At 51.1% G+C, this 15,988-nt stretch overlaps 1 protein-coding gene across 3 annotated transcripts in view; it reads left to right on the plus strand.

Moving 5' to 3' along the window:
• Positions 1-15,988, plus strand: part of CASR (calcium sensing receptor) — a 262,212-nt gene that overhangs the window by 186,946 nt on the left and 59,278 nt on the right. The gene's annotated exons all lie outside the window — the stretch shown is intronic.

A 15,988-nucleotide genomic window follows, 5' to 3' on the forward strand; every position in this document is an offset into this window, starting at 1 on the left:
TTCCAGCAAAAGTTCCTCTGGGAAAAGAAGCTCATCCAGGCAGAGGAGTGGAGTGAAGGCTTCTACCTCAGGCTCCTCAGAACCCCAGCAATGGGGGGTAAAGGAGCCAAGGGAATCCCTGGAGACTTTCGGATCTAGAATCCAGACAAAGATGGCCCAATATGAGCAGCTTGGGAAACGGCAACGAGGTCTAAGAGAAGACATTAAGTTTGCAACTTACCAGGCGGATACAGCAGCCAAGGGCAAGAGAGCAGCGTTCACTGCAAAGGTGAGAACACTAAAGAAAGAGGTGGAGGAGATTGTGCAGCTGAGAGCGGACATTGTGGCTGGAGCCGGCTTCTTCAGTGAGAAGATTCTAAATGAAGAGAGGTTCCCCAAAAAGGGGGTCTCCAGAGGTGCAGAAAAAGAAAGTCACCAAGATGACTGCCAGAGCGAGGAGGAGGAGATGGAGGGAGGTGAGGAGGGGGATGTGAGTGAGGGGGATATGGACACGGGTTCTGTTTGTACCACCACTGTTACCCCTGACCCCCCACTTACCCTCAGTGAGGACTACATAAACCCGGCTCAGGTGGCCTTACCTCCCTCCAGTGAGGACGATGAGGATGGCAGTGACTGCAGTGATGGCAGCAGCTCGGCAGATGGGGGTCTCCTGCGGGCAATTGTTATGCAGGAGTCCCCCACCCGTCTGGAGAACTTCACTTTTGGTGATGATTTGGGCCCAGAAGAGAAGGGGAAGAGGAAGAAAGTGAAGGGCAAGAAGAGGAAGAAGGCACAAGGAGTGAAATTTGTATTTTCTTCTTTCCAGCAACCTGGGTCGGCTGAGAAGTCAGCTCAGGGTGCTGGGTCCCCCAATCTGCCAGACCCCGTTTCTGTAGTGGAGCGGGGCCAGCATGGGGGATACAGTAGTGCACCCAAAATGGCCGCGGGTGCTATAGAAAAAAAAGGGCACCCTCCTGTGAGGGGGGAGGGTGTCCAGGCACCAGAAAATGGCGGCAGTTTCTCCCGTTCAGGGGGCGGTCCCCGGGTTGAAGTGAGCGGTACAAGTCCTGGCGCTGCAGGGCACTCCCCTGTGAGGGGGGGGAGTGTCCGGGCACCAGACCTTGGTGGTTCAGGGGGCGGTCCCCTATGTTCGGTTGGTACCGTTTCTGGCGCTGCGGGGCACTCGCCTGTAAAGGGGGAGGTTCCCTGCACGTCAGCTGCAGTAGGCGGGGCAGGAGTGCGTCCGGAGGGACAGCTCCTGCCAAAATCCATGACTTCGTGTGAGGGGGCGGTGCCATCCATATCAGAGGCGGAGCCTGTGTCTGCACCCCAGAAGACTGGAAATGCAACCTTAGTCCTGAAACCGGCGACCCTTATACATAATACAATAGACCCAGCCAGCCCAGCCTGTAATATACAGAGTGTAAGCAAGAGTGAAAGTGAGAGCAAAAATGTGTGGAAAAATGGTAATGTCCAGAGTGTGAGTTATGGTAGTGCGCATGGGAGGAGTTGTAGTAGCAGTGTGGATGAGGGGTGTGCAAGTGGGGTGCAAGAGAGAGGTGCAAGGGGAGTGCAAGAGAGGGGTGCAAGGGGAGTGCAAGAGAGGGGTGCAAGTGGAGTGCAAGAGAGGGGTGCAAGTGGAGTGCAAGAGAGGGGTGCAAGTGGAGTGCAAGAGAGGGGTGTAAGTGGAGTGCAAGAGAGGGGTGCAAGTGGAATGCAGGTGAGGAGTGGTAGGAGTGGAATGCCAGAGAGAGGTTTGACTGACACCTCAGCTAAGAACAAGGGTCCTGGTTTGGGATCTGGGTCAGGTCCTGGTTCGACTGCCCCCCCGGTAGTGGCTGCTTCTCCCAGAAGCTATGCCAGAGTCACTGCCGGGGGATCAGGGGGATCCCCATCTCCATCTGGCTCTGGGGGTCACTTGCAACAGCGCCTCCTGGAGGCTCTACGTAGGGGAGACAGGTCAATCCATGTAGAGGGGAGGGGTGAGGTTGACCTGTCTTTTTGGATAGAAAGACACGGCTTAGGCGCCTTCCGAGAACAAAACGGGGAGGTGGTCTGGTCCCTCCCGACATCCGGGCAGGAAAGTGGTCGTAGGAATGTGGTCCGTTTAGTGTGGAGGGGCGAAGATGCATGTCCGCCTCGGGGTAAGGTGGTTGAGCTCCTCCTCCGGATGGAATTCAGGGCAAGTGACATCTTTGCCCTGATCCACCCCTACGGTACTTCCGAATTTGACATCAGCTTCGTTCGGCCGGAGGGTTTGGAACTCTTCTGGTCGAACTATGAGGTGGTGAAGAGTGAGCCCGGCTGGCAGGATTTCGCCGTAAAGGCGATATCCCGTCAGAATCTGGCCAAGAAAGTGACCGTATTGACACGTAACGAGTCACTATCTTGCTATGACATCATGACCTGGCTCAGCCGATATGGGGATGTGACGGACATGCCAAAAAAGAACTATGACGAACATGGGATCTGGTCTGGGGCCTGGACGTTTTCCGTCAAACTGAAGCGTTCGGGGAGCACTGTTGCCCACATCCCATCAGCTGCTTTTCTTGGGAGAGACAGAATCCAAGTTTTCTACCAGGGGCAGCCCAAGGTCTGTCACAGATGTGGCAGCCCCACCCACTTTAGCGCAGCTTGTACCGTGCAGGTCTGTGCACTGTGCGGTGGGGTAGGTCATCTTGCCGCATCCTGTAGGCAGATCCGGTGTCATCTGTGTGGTGTCTTAGGACACCCTTTCAGCCGTTGTCCTAGCGCTTTTGCCCGGGCAACTGTCACCTTGGCTGGGGAGAGCAGTAATGTTGTCTCAGCTGGGGAGGGCACGAGTGCGGGTGAAGGTGCAACAGGGTCAGTGAAGAGGAAAAGTCCCGCCAAGCTGAGGAGGGAGGCTAATCGCAGAAGGAGCAGGGAACTGGAGAGTTCCCATGTGGCAGGGGTAGCTTCTGACCCTGCTCCAGAGGTTAGTCCTGAAACTGCTGAGGCCCTGGAGGAAAATGTGCTGGAGGAGGAAGCGAGGAGAATCTGTGGAGAAGAGGGCAGCAAGGCCGATCTTTCCGATTCCTCCCACTTTGAAAGTGTGGATGAGGAGGGTGAAGAGCGGCCAAAAAAGAAGGGCAATAAAAGGGGAAAGAAGAGGTCGGAGCCCTCTAGTCCCCGTGCTACGGACCAGGTCCCAAGCGGAAGCCTACCTGCCCCCCCTCTGATTGATCTGTCTAACCGGTTCTCTGTCCTTGATGACATCTCCTCCCCCTCTTTGGAGGGGGTGGTCGAGGATGGGGTACCTGAAGTGGGGGAGCCTCCGGGGGGAACTGGGCCCTGTCCTGATGGGGCAATTTCCTCAGGGGATGGGGCCAAACCAGAGCCAGACGGAGATGGGGATTCAAAAATGGACCAATCAGAGTCTAAAAAAAGGCTAAAAGAGAAAGAAGCCTCCTCGTCTGGGGATGAGGGGGTAAAGAAAAGACAGAAGTGAGGGGGTTAGGGCCGTCTAACTCAATCACCCATGATGGCGGCACTCACCCCATTGACGCTGGCATCTATTAACTGTGCCAGTATAAAGTCTGATACGGCTAGATTCGCAGCCTTTGATTTTCTCGGCCGTGTTGAAGCCGATATTTTGTATCTGCAGGAGACCAGGTTGTCAGATCTTGCCTCCCTGGTAAAAGCCAGGAGAGAGTGGAGGTGCGGGCTTTCCCACTGGTCTCTTGCGGCTGAGCCGTATAGTGGGGTGGCGGTCCTTTTTACCGCTCCGGTTGAATGCAGACGGGTTATTGAGTTAGAAATGGGGAGGTGCCTGATCTTAGATGTCCTCATGAAGGGACAGGAGCTCCGGCTCATTAACATCTACGCCCCACAAACCAAGTGGGGCCGCAAAGATCTCTTTATGAGGATCAAGCCCTTCCTTTTTACTAGCCGGCAAGTGATCTTTGGAGGGGACTTCAATACTGTCACAAGGTCCCAAGATAGGAGAGGTTCCAATGGTCCGCTGGCTTACGATAGCATAGCTCTCAATAATATAGTTAGGGAAGCTCGCCTAGAGGACGCCCACATCCGGAGCCCCTCAGGCCACGCGGGTTTCACCTATCATCGAGGTAGCTGCAGGTCTAGGATAGACAGCTTTTATTTAAAGGAGGAAGCCGTCTCTTCCGCAGTGTCCGTGGTTGAGGTGGAGTTCTCCGATCACTGTATGATTTTGTTTTCCTTGAATGTTTCAGAGACCCCCCGGATGGGTAAAGGTTATTGGAAGCTGAATTCGTCCCTCCTGGAGGAAGCGGAGATAAGACAGTCCTTTGAGGATTTTCTTCAGAGTCAGGTACCTTTACTGGACCTTTGTAGTAGTAAGTCAGAGTGGTGGGAGATATTCAAGAAGCGGGTTGCGGGGTTCTTCCGCCAGCTCTCGAGCCTCAGGTCCCTGAACAGGTATCGCTTGTATCAGGGTCTGAGAAGGAAACTCGAGCTTCTCGTCTCGACTGGAGGTAGCCGGGAGGATATCTCCAGAGTGAAGTCCTTGTTGATGAGGTGTCAGTATGATAGGCACGCATCTTTGGTTTTTGAGAGGGATTTTGGGAAGTACCGCTCGCCCGACCCTTACAGAAACTGCAAGATGTCAGTGAGTAGTAAAATCATCTCAGGACTGATTGATAGTACGGGATCTCTGAATCGGTCCAGATCAGGGATCCTGGAGGTCGTCAGATCCTTCTACTTGCACCTCTTGGGGAGGAAGGATCTAGATCGGGACAAGATGTCGGCTTTCCTGGCTGAAACCATTCCTGAGCCAGGGGTAGACCCCTCTCTTGGCGTTTTGGCAGAAGAGATTAAGGAAGAGGAAGTGAGACTGGCGATCGAGGGGCTTGCCCCCAAGAAGTCGCCAGGTCCGGATGGCTTAACATCCGAGTGGTACAAGACCTTTAAGGAGTCTTTAGCTCCCCTCTTGACTGTGGTATTCAATGAGTGTCTCTCCTCGGGCACTCTGCCTAGGTCAATGAGGAGGTCAGCCCTGATTCTTCTCTCAAAGGGTAAAGATCCTAGCCGGATTGAGAATTGGAGGCCCATAGCTCTTCTCAATACGGACAGGAAGCTTCTGGCCAAGATACTGTTTAATCGGTTGGTGGATTTTGCACCCCGACTCCTTTCGGGGGCCCAGCACTGCTCTGTTCCAGGCCGAAGCGCGTTAAGTGCTGTCCTCAGTGTCAGGGAGGCAGTGGAGCGGAGCAGTGCAGGTCTCTGGAAGGGGTACTTACTGTCCTTGGATCAGGCAAAAGCATTTGATCGGGTGAACCATGACTACCTCTGGTCCGTCCTTCTAAGATATGGCTTACCGAGTACTTTTGTTAATTGGCTCAAGATCTTGTATGCAGGGGCAGAGAGTTTCCCGCTGGTGAACGGTTGGTCTGGCCGCTCTTTTGAGGTTGGGTCCGGAGTCCGTCAGGGTTGTCCTTTGAGCCCGCTGTTATACGTGTTCGCAATCGATCCCTTCGTCCGGAGGGTAGATTGTGGACCGTTGGCGGGAGTCGGGATGAGTCTGGCGGAGCCGGATGTCGCCCAGAGAGTTGTGGCGTATGCTGATGATGTCACCATTTTCGTCTCCTCGAGGGGGAGGTCGATGTGGTGATGTCAGAGGTGGACCGCTACTCGGAGGCTTCCGGGTCTAAGATCAACCGGGATAAGTGTGAAAGTCTCTGGCTGGGAGGGGGGGATCCCACATTTGATCTCCCGGACACCCTTCCGGGGCCCCAAGAATCAGCAAAAGTTTTGGGCATCACATTCGGCCAGGATGATTATCCCACCAAAAACTGGGATGGTAAGCTCCAGGATGCCACTCAGAAGGTGAACCAGTGGAAGGGTTGGTCTATGATCCTCAGGGAAAGGGTACACCTAATCAAATCGTACCTGCTCCCCTTGTTTATCTACCTGGGCAGCGTATGTATCTTGCCAGAGGCTTACTACACTAGGGTCTACAGCCTGTTTTTCCAACTGTTATGGGGGAACAGGATGAACCTAGTCAAGAGGGAGGTTACGTACCGCACGAGGAGACTAGGGGGTTTATCTATGGTAAACCCTGTGGTGTTCTTAACAAACACCTTCTTGAAAGCCAACATCTCAAACCTCTGGTCAGAGAGGGCTTTTCCGTGGGTACTCTCCTGCAGGGAATGGTTTCGGCCTTTCTTCCAGGAATGGGAGACAGGAGGGCAAGTGAAGGACCTCCGTACGCCCCATGGATATCTTCCGGCTTATGCTACCCCGACTCTGAAGGCGATACGTCGGTGGGGTCTGGGAGTGTGGGAGATCAGGACCCAGTCAAGGCAGTTCCTTGACAAACGGGTTCTGTTGACCCACTTCCAGAAGCCTCTGGCGCTCAGGGACTGCCCAGGTCAGGATCTGAGGGTGGGGTTGTTTCTTTTAAACATGAAAAGGATCCCCCAGAAGTTTTGGGACTTGGCCTGGCGCTGCTTTCAGGGGAAGCTATATGTGAGGGACAATTTGAAGTGTAGGAGATCTGATGACCGGGACTGTCCCCGAGAAGAGTGTGTGGACACGCTGGAAAGCATGGACCATTTCCTCCTTCATTGTCCCTTTAATATAGGGGTTTACAACAGGGTGGGCGCTTCCATTGGCTGGAGTCAACTTGCCGGCCTTACCTACCCGGAGTGGGCTTATGGGGCATTCAGGAACCTGGGTGGTCGAGACCGGGGCACTTTATTCTTAGTTAGCTTAGTGATTAGGTACCACACGTGGAACGCACGGTGTTTAGTGTCTACGCAGCGTAAAGTCCTCTCCGAGGTGGAGGTCTGTAGGAATATCACCGGTGACCTCGGGAAGATCAGGTCTTTGGAGTATGGCAGTCTTGGTACCAGTAGGGCTTCTCTCCTATGGAGAGGGTTTTCTTTTGATGTGCCCTAGGTACTAGACCTTCTGGGTAGAGTACCCTTGTTTTGGTTAGGGACAGTGATGTAAGGGGACAGGGTTAGGGTGATAGTAGGGTCAGTTTCTATTTTAGGGATAATGGTAGGGTGAGAGGTAGGGAGGTGTTAGGGAAAGTATGTAAATTTTTGTATGTATCAGGATTGCCATCCTTCTTCCTGGTGGTGGGCTAATGCATGTGTACCATAGCTTTTTGTTTTGTTTTCCGATGTTTAGGTTATGAAGGGCTTACAGGCACCGAACTTGGGCCTAGTGTGGGTTATATTGTTTATGTATGTTATAAAGTTGGTTATGGTTAAGTTGGTTGGGAGGAGTTCTAGGTTGGGTGGGTGTATTTGGTGGGTGGTGGTTTTCTTTTGGTGGACCTGGCATCGGTCAGTCGTGGCTGGACATTGAGAACTGTGGACTCTGACCCATGTACAGAAGGGCGGGTGGTGTGGGTGAAGGGATAGTTTAGAGTAGGATGTTTTATTGTATATTTAGGTGTGTTTCCTGTATAATAATAGGTGTGTATATAGTGTATATAGTTTATATGTATAAATTGTGTACATTACATGTAATTATTATAAAAATATATATATTAATTATTTTTTTTTTTTTTTTTTTTTATCTTGATTTGTGAATTATATATTGTTTATATTGTGTTTATAGTAGAGATAGATATGGCAGTCGAACCAGATGTTATTTTTGTAGTAATTTTTGTATCCAGTTGTGGTTTAGGTCTTGTGGGATAACGTAGAAAACTAATGTATATATGTGTGTGTGGAAGGGGAAAAAAAAAAGTGTGTGTGTGTGTGTGTATATATATATATATAACATTTGTGTTACGCCGAGCGCTCCGGGTTCCCGCTCCTCCCCGGAGCGCTCGCTTCACCTCCTCCGCTGCAGCGCTCCGGTCACGTCCTCTGACCCGGGGCGCTGCGATCCTGCTGCTAGCCGGGATGCGATTCGCGATGCGGGTAGCGCCCGCTCGCGATGCGCACCCCGGCTCTCCTACCTGACTCGCTCCCCGTCTGTTCTGTCCCGGCGCGCGCGGCCCCGCTCCCTAGGGCGCGCGCGCGCCGGGTCTCTGCGATTTAAAGGGCCACTGCGCCGCTGATTGGCGCAGTAGTTCCAATTAGAGTTATCACCTGTGCACTCCCTATATTACCTCACTTCCCTTGCACTCCCTTGCCGGATCTTGTTGCCTTAGTGCCAGTGAAAGCGTTCCTTGTGTGTGTCCCTTGCCAGTGTTTCCAGACCTTCTGCCGTTGCCCCTGACTACGATCCTTGCTGCCTGCCCCGACCTTCTGCTACGTCCGACCTTGCTTCTGCCTACTCCCTTGTACCGCGCCTATCTTCAGCAGCCAGAGAGGTGAGCCGTTGCTAGTGGATACGACCTGGTCACTACCGCCGCAGCAAGACCATCCCGCTTTGCGGCGGGCTCTGGTGAAAACCAGTAGTGGCTTAGAACCGGTCCACTAGCACGGTCCACGCCAATCCCTCTCTGGCACAGAGGGTCCACTACCTGCCAGCCGGCATCGTGACAGTAGATCCGGCCATGGATCCCGCTGAAGTTCCTCTGCCAGTTGTCGCTGATCTCACCACGGTGGTCGCCCAGCAGTCACAACAGATTGCGCAACAAGGCCAACAGCTGTCTCAACTGACCGTTATGCTACAACAGTTGCTACCACAGCTTCAGCAGTCATCTCCTCCGCCAGCTCCTGCACCTCCTCCGCAGCGAGTGGCCGCTCCTGGGATACGCTTATCCTTGCCGGATAAATTTGATGGGGACTCTAAGTTTTGCCGTGGCTTCCTTTCCCAATGTTCCCTGCATCTGGAGATGATGTCGGACCTGTTTCCCACTGAAAGGTCTAAGGTGGCTTTCGTAGTCAGTCTTCTGTCCGGAAAAGCCCTGTCATGGGCCACACCGCTCTGGGACCGCAATGACCCCGTCACTGCCTCTGTACACTCCTTCTTCTCGGAAATCCGAAGTGTCTTTGAGGAACCTGCCCGAGCCTCTTCTGCTGAGACTGCCCTGTTGAACCTGGTCCAGGGTAATTCTTCCGTTGGCGAGTATGCCGTACAATTCCGTACACTTGCTTCAGAATTGTCCTGGAATAATGAGGCCCTCTGCGCGACCTTCAAAAAAGGCCTATCCAGCAACATTAAAGATGTTCTGGCCGCACGAGAAATTCCTGCTAATCTACATGAACTTATTCACCTAGCCACTCGCATTGACATGCGTTTTTCTGAAAGGCGTCAGGAACTCCGCCAAGATATGGACTCTGTTCGCACGAGGCGTTTCGTCTCCTCGGCTCCTCTCTCCTCTGGTCCCCTGCAATCTGTTCCTGTGCCTCCCGCCGTGGAGGCTATGCAGGTCGACCGGTCTCGCCTGACACCTCAAGAGAGGACACGACGCCGTATGGAGAACCTCTGCCTGTACTGTGCTAGTACCGAACACTTCCTGAGGGATTGTCCTATCCGTCCTCCCCGCCTGGAAAGACGTACGCTGACTCCGCACAAAGGCGAGACAGTCCTTGATGTCTACTCTGCTTCTCCACGTCTTACTGTGCCTGTGCGGATGTCTGCTTCTGCCTTCTCCTTCTCTACAGTGGCCTTCTTGGACTCTGGTTCTGCAGGAAATTTTATTTTGGCCTCTCTCGTCAACAGGTTCAGCATCCCAGTGACCAGTCTCGCCAGACCCCTCTACATCAATTGTGTAAATAATGAAAGATTGGACTGTACCATACGTTTCCGCACGGAGCCCCTTCTTATGAGCATCGGATCTCATCATGAGAGGATTGAACTTTTGGTCCTCCCCAATTGCACCTCGGAGATTCTCCTTGGACTTCCCTGGCTTCAACTTCATTCTCCAACCCTGGATTGGTCCACTGGGGAGATCAAGAGTTGGGGGTCCTCTTGTTCCAAGAACTGTCTAAAACCGGTTCCCAGTAACCCTTGCCGTAACTCTGTGGTTCCTCCAGTAACCGGTCTCCCTAAGGCCTATATGGACTTCGCGGATGTTTTCTGCAAAAAACAAGCTGAGACTCTACCTCCTCACAGGCCTTATGATTGCCCTATCGACCTCCTCCCGGGTACTACTCCACCCCGGGGCAGAATTTATCCTCTCTCTGCCCCAGAGACTCTTGCCATGTCCGAATACGTCCAGGAGAATCTAAAAAAGGGCTTTATCCGTAAATCCTCCTCTCCTGCCGGAGCCGGATTTTTCTTTGTCTCCAAAAAAGATGGCTCCCTACGTCCTTGCATTGACTACCGCGGTCTTAATAAAATCACGGTTAAGAACCGCTACCCCTTACCCCTCATCTCTGAACTCTTTGATCGCCTCCAAGGTGCCCACATCTTCACTAAATTGGACTTAAGAGGCGCCTATAACCTCATCCGCATCAGAGAGGGGGACGAGTGGAAAACGGCATTTAACACCAGAGATGGACACTTTGAGTATCTGGTCATGCCCTTTGGACTGTGCAATGCCCCTGCCGTCTTCCAAGACTTTGTCAATGAAATTTTTCGTGATTTATTATACTCCTGTGTTGTGGTATATCTGGACGATATCCTAATTTTTTCTGCCAATCTAGAAGAACACCGCCAGCATGTCCGTATGGTTCTTCAGAGACTTCGTGACAACCAACTCTATGCCAAAATTGAGAAATGTCTGTTTGAATGCCAATCTCTTCCTTTTCTAGGATATTTGGTCTCTGGCCAGGGACTACAGATGGATCCAGACAAACTCTCTGCCGTCTTAAATTGGCCACGCCCCTCCGGACTCCGTGCTATCCAACGCTTTTTGGGGTTCGCCAATTATTACAGGCAATTTATTCCACATTTTTCTACCATTGTGGCTCCTATCGTGGCCTTAACCAAAAAAAATGCTGATCCCAAGTCCTGGCCTCCTCAAGCAGAAGACTCCTTTAAACAACTCAAGTCTGCCTTTTCTTCGGCTCCCGTGCTCTCCAGACCTGACCCTTCCAAACCCTTCCTATTGGAGGTTGATGCCTCCTCAGTAGGAGCTGGAGCTGTTCTTCTACAAAAAAATCCTTCCGGGCATGCTGTCACTTGTGGTTTTTTCTCTAGGACCTTCTCTCCAGCGGAGAGGAACTACTCCATCGGGGATCGAGAGCTTCTAGCCATTAAATTAGCACTTGAGGAATGGAGGCATCTGCTGGAGGGATCAAGATTTCCTGTTATTATCTACACCGACCACAAGAACCTCTCCTACCTCCAGTCGGCCCAACGGCTGAATCCTCGCCAGGCCCGGTGGTCTCTGTTCTTTGCCCGATTTAACTTTGAGATTCACTTTCGTCCTGCCGATAAGAACATTAGAGCCGATGCTCTCTCTCGTTCCTCGGATGCCTCAGAAGTTGATCTCCCTCCGCAACACATCATTCCACCTGACTGCCTGATCTCCACTTCTCCTGCCTCCATCAGGCAGACTCCTCCAGGAAAGACCTTTGTTTCTCCACGCCAACGCCTCGGAATCCTCAAATGGGGTCACTCCTCCCATCTCGCAGGTCATGCGGGCATCAAGAAATCTGTGCAACTCATCTCCCGCTTCTATTGGTGGCCGACTCTGGAGACGGATGTTGGGGACTTTGTGCGAGCCTGCACTATCTGTGCCCGGGATAAGACTCCTCGCCAGAAGCCCGCTGGTTTTCTTCATCCTCTGCCTGTCCCCGAACAGCCTTGGTCGCTGATTGGTATGGATTTTATTACTGATTTACCCCCTTCCCGTGGCAACACTGTTATTTGGGTGGTCGTTGATCGATTCTCCAAAATGGCACATTTCATTCCTCTTCCTGGTCTTCCTTCTGCGCCTCAGTTGGCTAAACAATTTTTTGTACACATTTTTCGTCTTCACGGGTTGCCTACGCAGATTGTCTCGGATAGAGGGGTCCAATTCGTGTCTAAATTCTGGAGAGCTCTCTGTAAACAACTCAAGATTAAATTAAATTTTTCCTCTGCATATCATCCCCAGTCCAATGGACAAGTAGAAAGAATTAACCAGATCTTGGGTGATTATTTGCGACATTTTGTTTCCTCCCGCCAGGATGACTGGGCAGATCTCCTTCCATGGGCCGAATTCTCGTATAACTTCAGGGTCTCTGAATCTTCCTCCAAATCCCCATTTTTCGTGGTGTACGGCCGTCACCCTCTTCCCCCCCTCCCTACCCCCTTGCCCTCTGGTCTGCCCGCTGTGGATGAAATTTCTCGTGACCTTTCCATTATATGGAGAGAGACCCAAAATTCTCTCTTACAGGCTTCTTCACGCATGAAGAGGTTCGCGGATAAGAAAAGAAGAGCTCCCCCCGTTTTTTCCCCTGGAGACAAGGTATGGCTCTCCGCTAAATATGTCCGCTTCCGTGTCCCTAGCTACAAGTTGGGACCACGCTATCTTGGTCCTTTCAAAATTTTGTGTCAAATTAATCCTGTCTCTTATAAACTTCTTCTTCCTCCTTCTCTTCGTATCCCTAATGCCTTTCACGTCTCTCTTCTCAAACCACTCATCCTCAACCGTTTTTCTCCCAAATCTGTTCCTCCCACTCCTGTTTCCGGCTCCTCGGACGTCTTCTCGGTCAAGGAGATTTTGGCTGCCAAAAAGGTCAGAGGGAAAAATTTTTTTTTAGTAGACTGGGAGGGTTGTGGTCCTGAAGAGAGATCCTGGGAACCTGAGGACAACATCCTTGACAAAAGTCTGCTCCTCAGGTTCTCAGGCTCCAAGAAGAGGGGGAGACCCAAGGGGGGGGGTACTGTTACGCCGAGCGCTCCGGGTTCCCGCTCCTCCCCGGAGCGCTCGCTTCACCTCCTCCGCTGCAGCGCTCCGGTCACGTCCTCTGACCCGGGGCGCTGCGATCCTGCTGCTAGCCGGGATGCGATTCGCGATGCGGGTAGCGCCCGCTCGCGATGCGCACCCCGGCTCTCCTACCTGACTCGCTCCCCGTCTGTTCTGTCCCGGCGCGCGCGGCCCCGCTCCCTAGGGCGCGCGCGCGCCGGGTCTCTGCGATTTAAAGGGCCACTGCGCCGCTGATTGGCGCAGTAGTTCCAATTAGAGTTATCACCTGTGCACTCCCTATATTACCTCACTTCCCTTGCACTCCCTTGCCGGATCTTGTTGCCTTAGTGCCAGTGAAAGCGTTCCTTGTGTGTGTCCCTTGCCAGTGTTTCCAGACCTTCTGCCGTTGCCCCTGACTACGATCCTTGCTGCCTGCCCCGACCTTCTGCTACGTCCGACCTTGCTTCTGCCTACTCCCTTGTACCGCGCCTATCTTCAGCAGCCAGAGAGGTGAGCCGTTGCTAGTGGATACGACCTGGTCACTACCGCCGCAGCAAGACCATCCCGCTTTGCGGCGGGCTCTGGTGAAAACCAGTAGTGGCTTAGAACCGGTCCACTAGCACGGTCCACGCCAATCCCTCTCTGGCACAGAGGGTCCACTACCTGCCAGCCGGCATCGTGACAATTTGGTGTGCAGTGGGAGTGTTTTCGGTTTGTAATATGTGATTTTTCCCAAGTTTGGGTGTTTTTTGAGTTGTAGATTAATTTATCTTTATGCCTTTGTAAAGTTATGGATCTGTGATGCATGTGTGTGGCATAGTATTATTATTATTATTATTATTATTAGTGTTATTATAAAAAAAAAAAAAAAAAAAAAAAAAAGGGGTGTGGTGTGTAGTGGGAGTGCTTGTTGTGTTTTCTGTGTGTTTTGTAGTGTGTGTTTTTCCCAAGTCTGGGTGTTTTTGAGTTACAGCTAAATAGTGCTATTTTTATGTTTCTTTTTTGGTTATGTAAGTTGAGTATGCATGTGAGTGTGTTGTTAGATATTAGGTTATGTAAGGTGTGTTTCTTTTTGTTAGGAAAACTGGGCTGGCCGGTTAGGCAGGATTTATGTTCTTTTATTTTAAATGTAAAGTTTTGGTTTATGTTATTTCATGTTGCTGTTTTCAGTTATGGCCAAGTTGTGCTGGTTTTGTGTTTTTGTTATGATTTATATTTTTCTAATAAAAGATCTACAGGATATAACTCGGGATCAGTACAGGATCAGTAATGTAATGTATGTACACAGTGACCTCACCAGCAGAATAGTGAGTACAGCTCTGGAGTATAATACAGGATATAACTCAGGATCAGTACAGGATAAGTAATGTAATGTATGTACACAGTGACCTCACCAGCAGAATAGTGAGTACAGCTCTGGAGTATAATATAGGATATAACTCAGGATCAGTACAGGATAAGTAATGTAATGTATGTGCACAGTGATCTCACCAGCAGAATAGTGAGTACAGCTCTGGAGTATAATACAGGATATAACTCGGGATCAGTACAGGATCAGTAATGTAATGTATGTACACAGTGACCTCACCAGCAGAATAGTGAGTACAGCTCTGGAGTATAATACAGGATATAACTCAGGATCAGTACAGGATAAGTAATGTAATGTATGTACACAGTGACCTCACCAGCAGAATAGTGAGTACAGCTCTGGAGTATAATATAGGATATAACTCAGGATCAGTACAGGATAAGTAATGTAATGTATGTGCACAGTGATCTCACCAGCAGAATAGTGAGTACAGCTCTGGAGTATAATACAGGATATAACTCGGGATCAGTACAGGATCAGTAATGTAATGTATGTACACAGTGACCTCACCAGCAGAATAGTGAGTACAGCTCTGGAGTATAATACAGGATATAACTCAGGATCAGTACAGGATAAGTAATGTAATGTATGTACATAGTGACCTCACCAGCAGAATAGTGAGTACAGCTCTGGAGTATAATACAGGATATAACTCAGGATCAGTACAGGATAAGTAATGTAATGTATGTACACAGTGACCCAGGGGCGGACACAGACAGCAGAGGGCCCCTGTGCAAAGAATGTGCCTGGGCCCCCCCCCCAGCACTGTGCCCCCTCATGTACCTAGACCCCACCGGGGGGGCCTCCACTTACCCCGCGCGTGTAGTGTCGCCACTTGCCTTGTCCACCACAGGTGGATGGAACGACTCCTGAGGTGGGCTCCGGGTGGCCCCTGTCCCTCTCAGTGTGCGGCCCAATGAGTACTCCCCCAGGTCAGCCTGACCCGTATCTAGCTGGGAGGCAGAGGGCAGTGCTCCCCTTTACATTCGCACCCCTGGACTTAGCACGACACCCCTTGGCACCCCCTGGTTCCTTGGCTTCTTATCCTTAATGATAGAAGTGACTTACAGGCAGGGCCAGACTGGGACCAAAAATAGGCCCAGGCATTTTAAAATAAACAGCCCATTTTTATGGTGGGGGTCTGACTCATGGGACCCCCACCAATCACCTTGGTTCAAGTGGCTCCCGAGATGTTGGAAAGCTGCAACTCCCATCATGTCTGAAGTGACTACAGCTGATGGGACAGTCAGGAGACTACACAATGATATCAGTGACTAAAGCTCTGATGGGACAGTTAGGAAAATACACAATGATATCACTGACCTGAGTGACGTCTTCTCTGTTGTCTTTACTTTTCTTCTTCATCTGGTCCAGACACCAGGATTTCTTCCATCTTCTCTGCAGAGTCTGACACCTGGACATCATTGGTTCCTTCATTTGTCAGTAGATCCTCATCCTCTGTATGATGACAATAATCATTATAACCTTGCCAAATACTGTACCCCTGAATATAATACTGCCAACCACTGTACCCCCTGAATACTGCCAACCACTGTACCCCTGAATATAATACTGCCAACCACTGTACCTCCGAATATAATACTGCCAACCACTGTACCCCTGAATATAATACTGCCAACCACTGTACTCCATGAATATAATACTGCCAACCACTGTACCCCTGAATATAATACTGCCAACCACTGTACCCCCGAATATAATACTGCCAACCACTGTACCCCCTGAATACTGCCAACCACTGTACCCCCTGAATATAATACTGCCAACCACTGTACCCCCTGAATACTGCCAACCACTGTACCCCTGAATATAATACTGCCAACCACTGTACCCCCGAATATAATACTGCCAACCACTGTACCCCCTGAATATAATACTGCCAACCACTGTACTCCATGAATATAATACTGCCAACCACTGTACCCCTGAAT

The sequence above is a fragment of the Hyla sarda genome, chromosome 2 (assembly GCF_029499605.1).
Source record: "Hyla sarda isolate aHylSar1 chromosome 2, aHylSar1.hap1, whole genome shotgun sequence".
In the NCBI taxonomy this organism is placed as follows: domain Eukaryota; kingdom Metazoa; phylum Chordata; class Amphibia; order Anura; family Hylidae; genus Hyla; species Hyla sarda.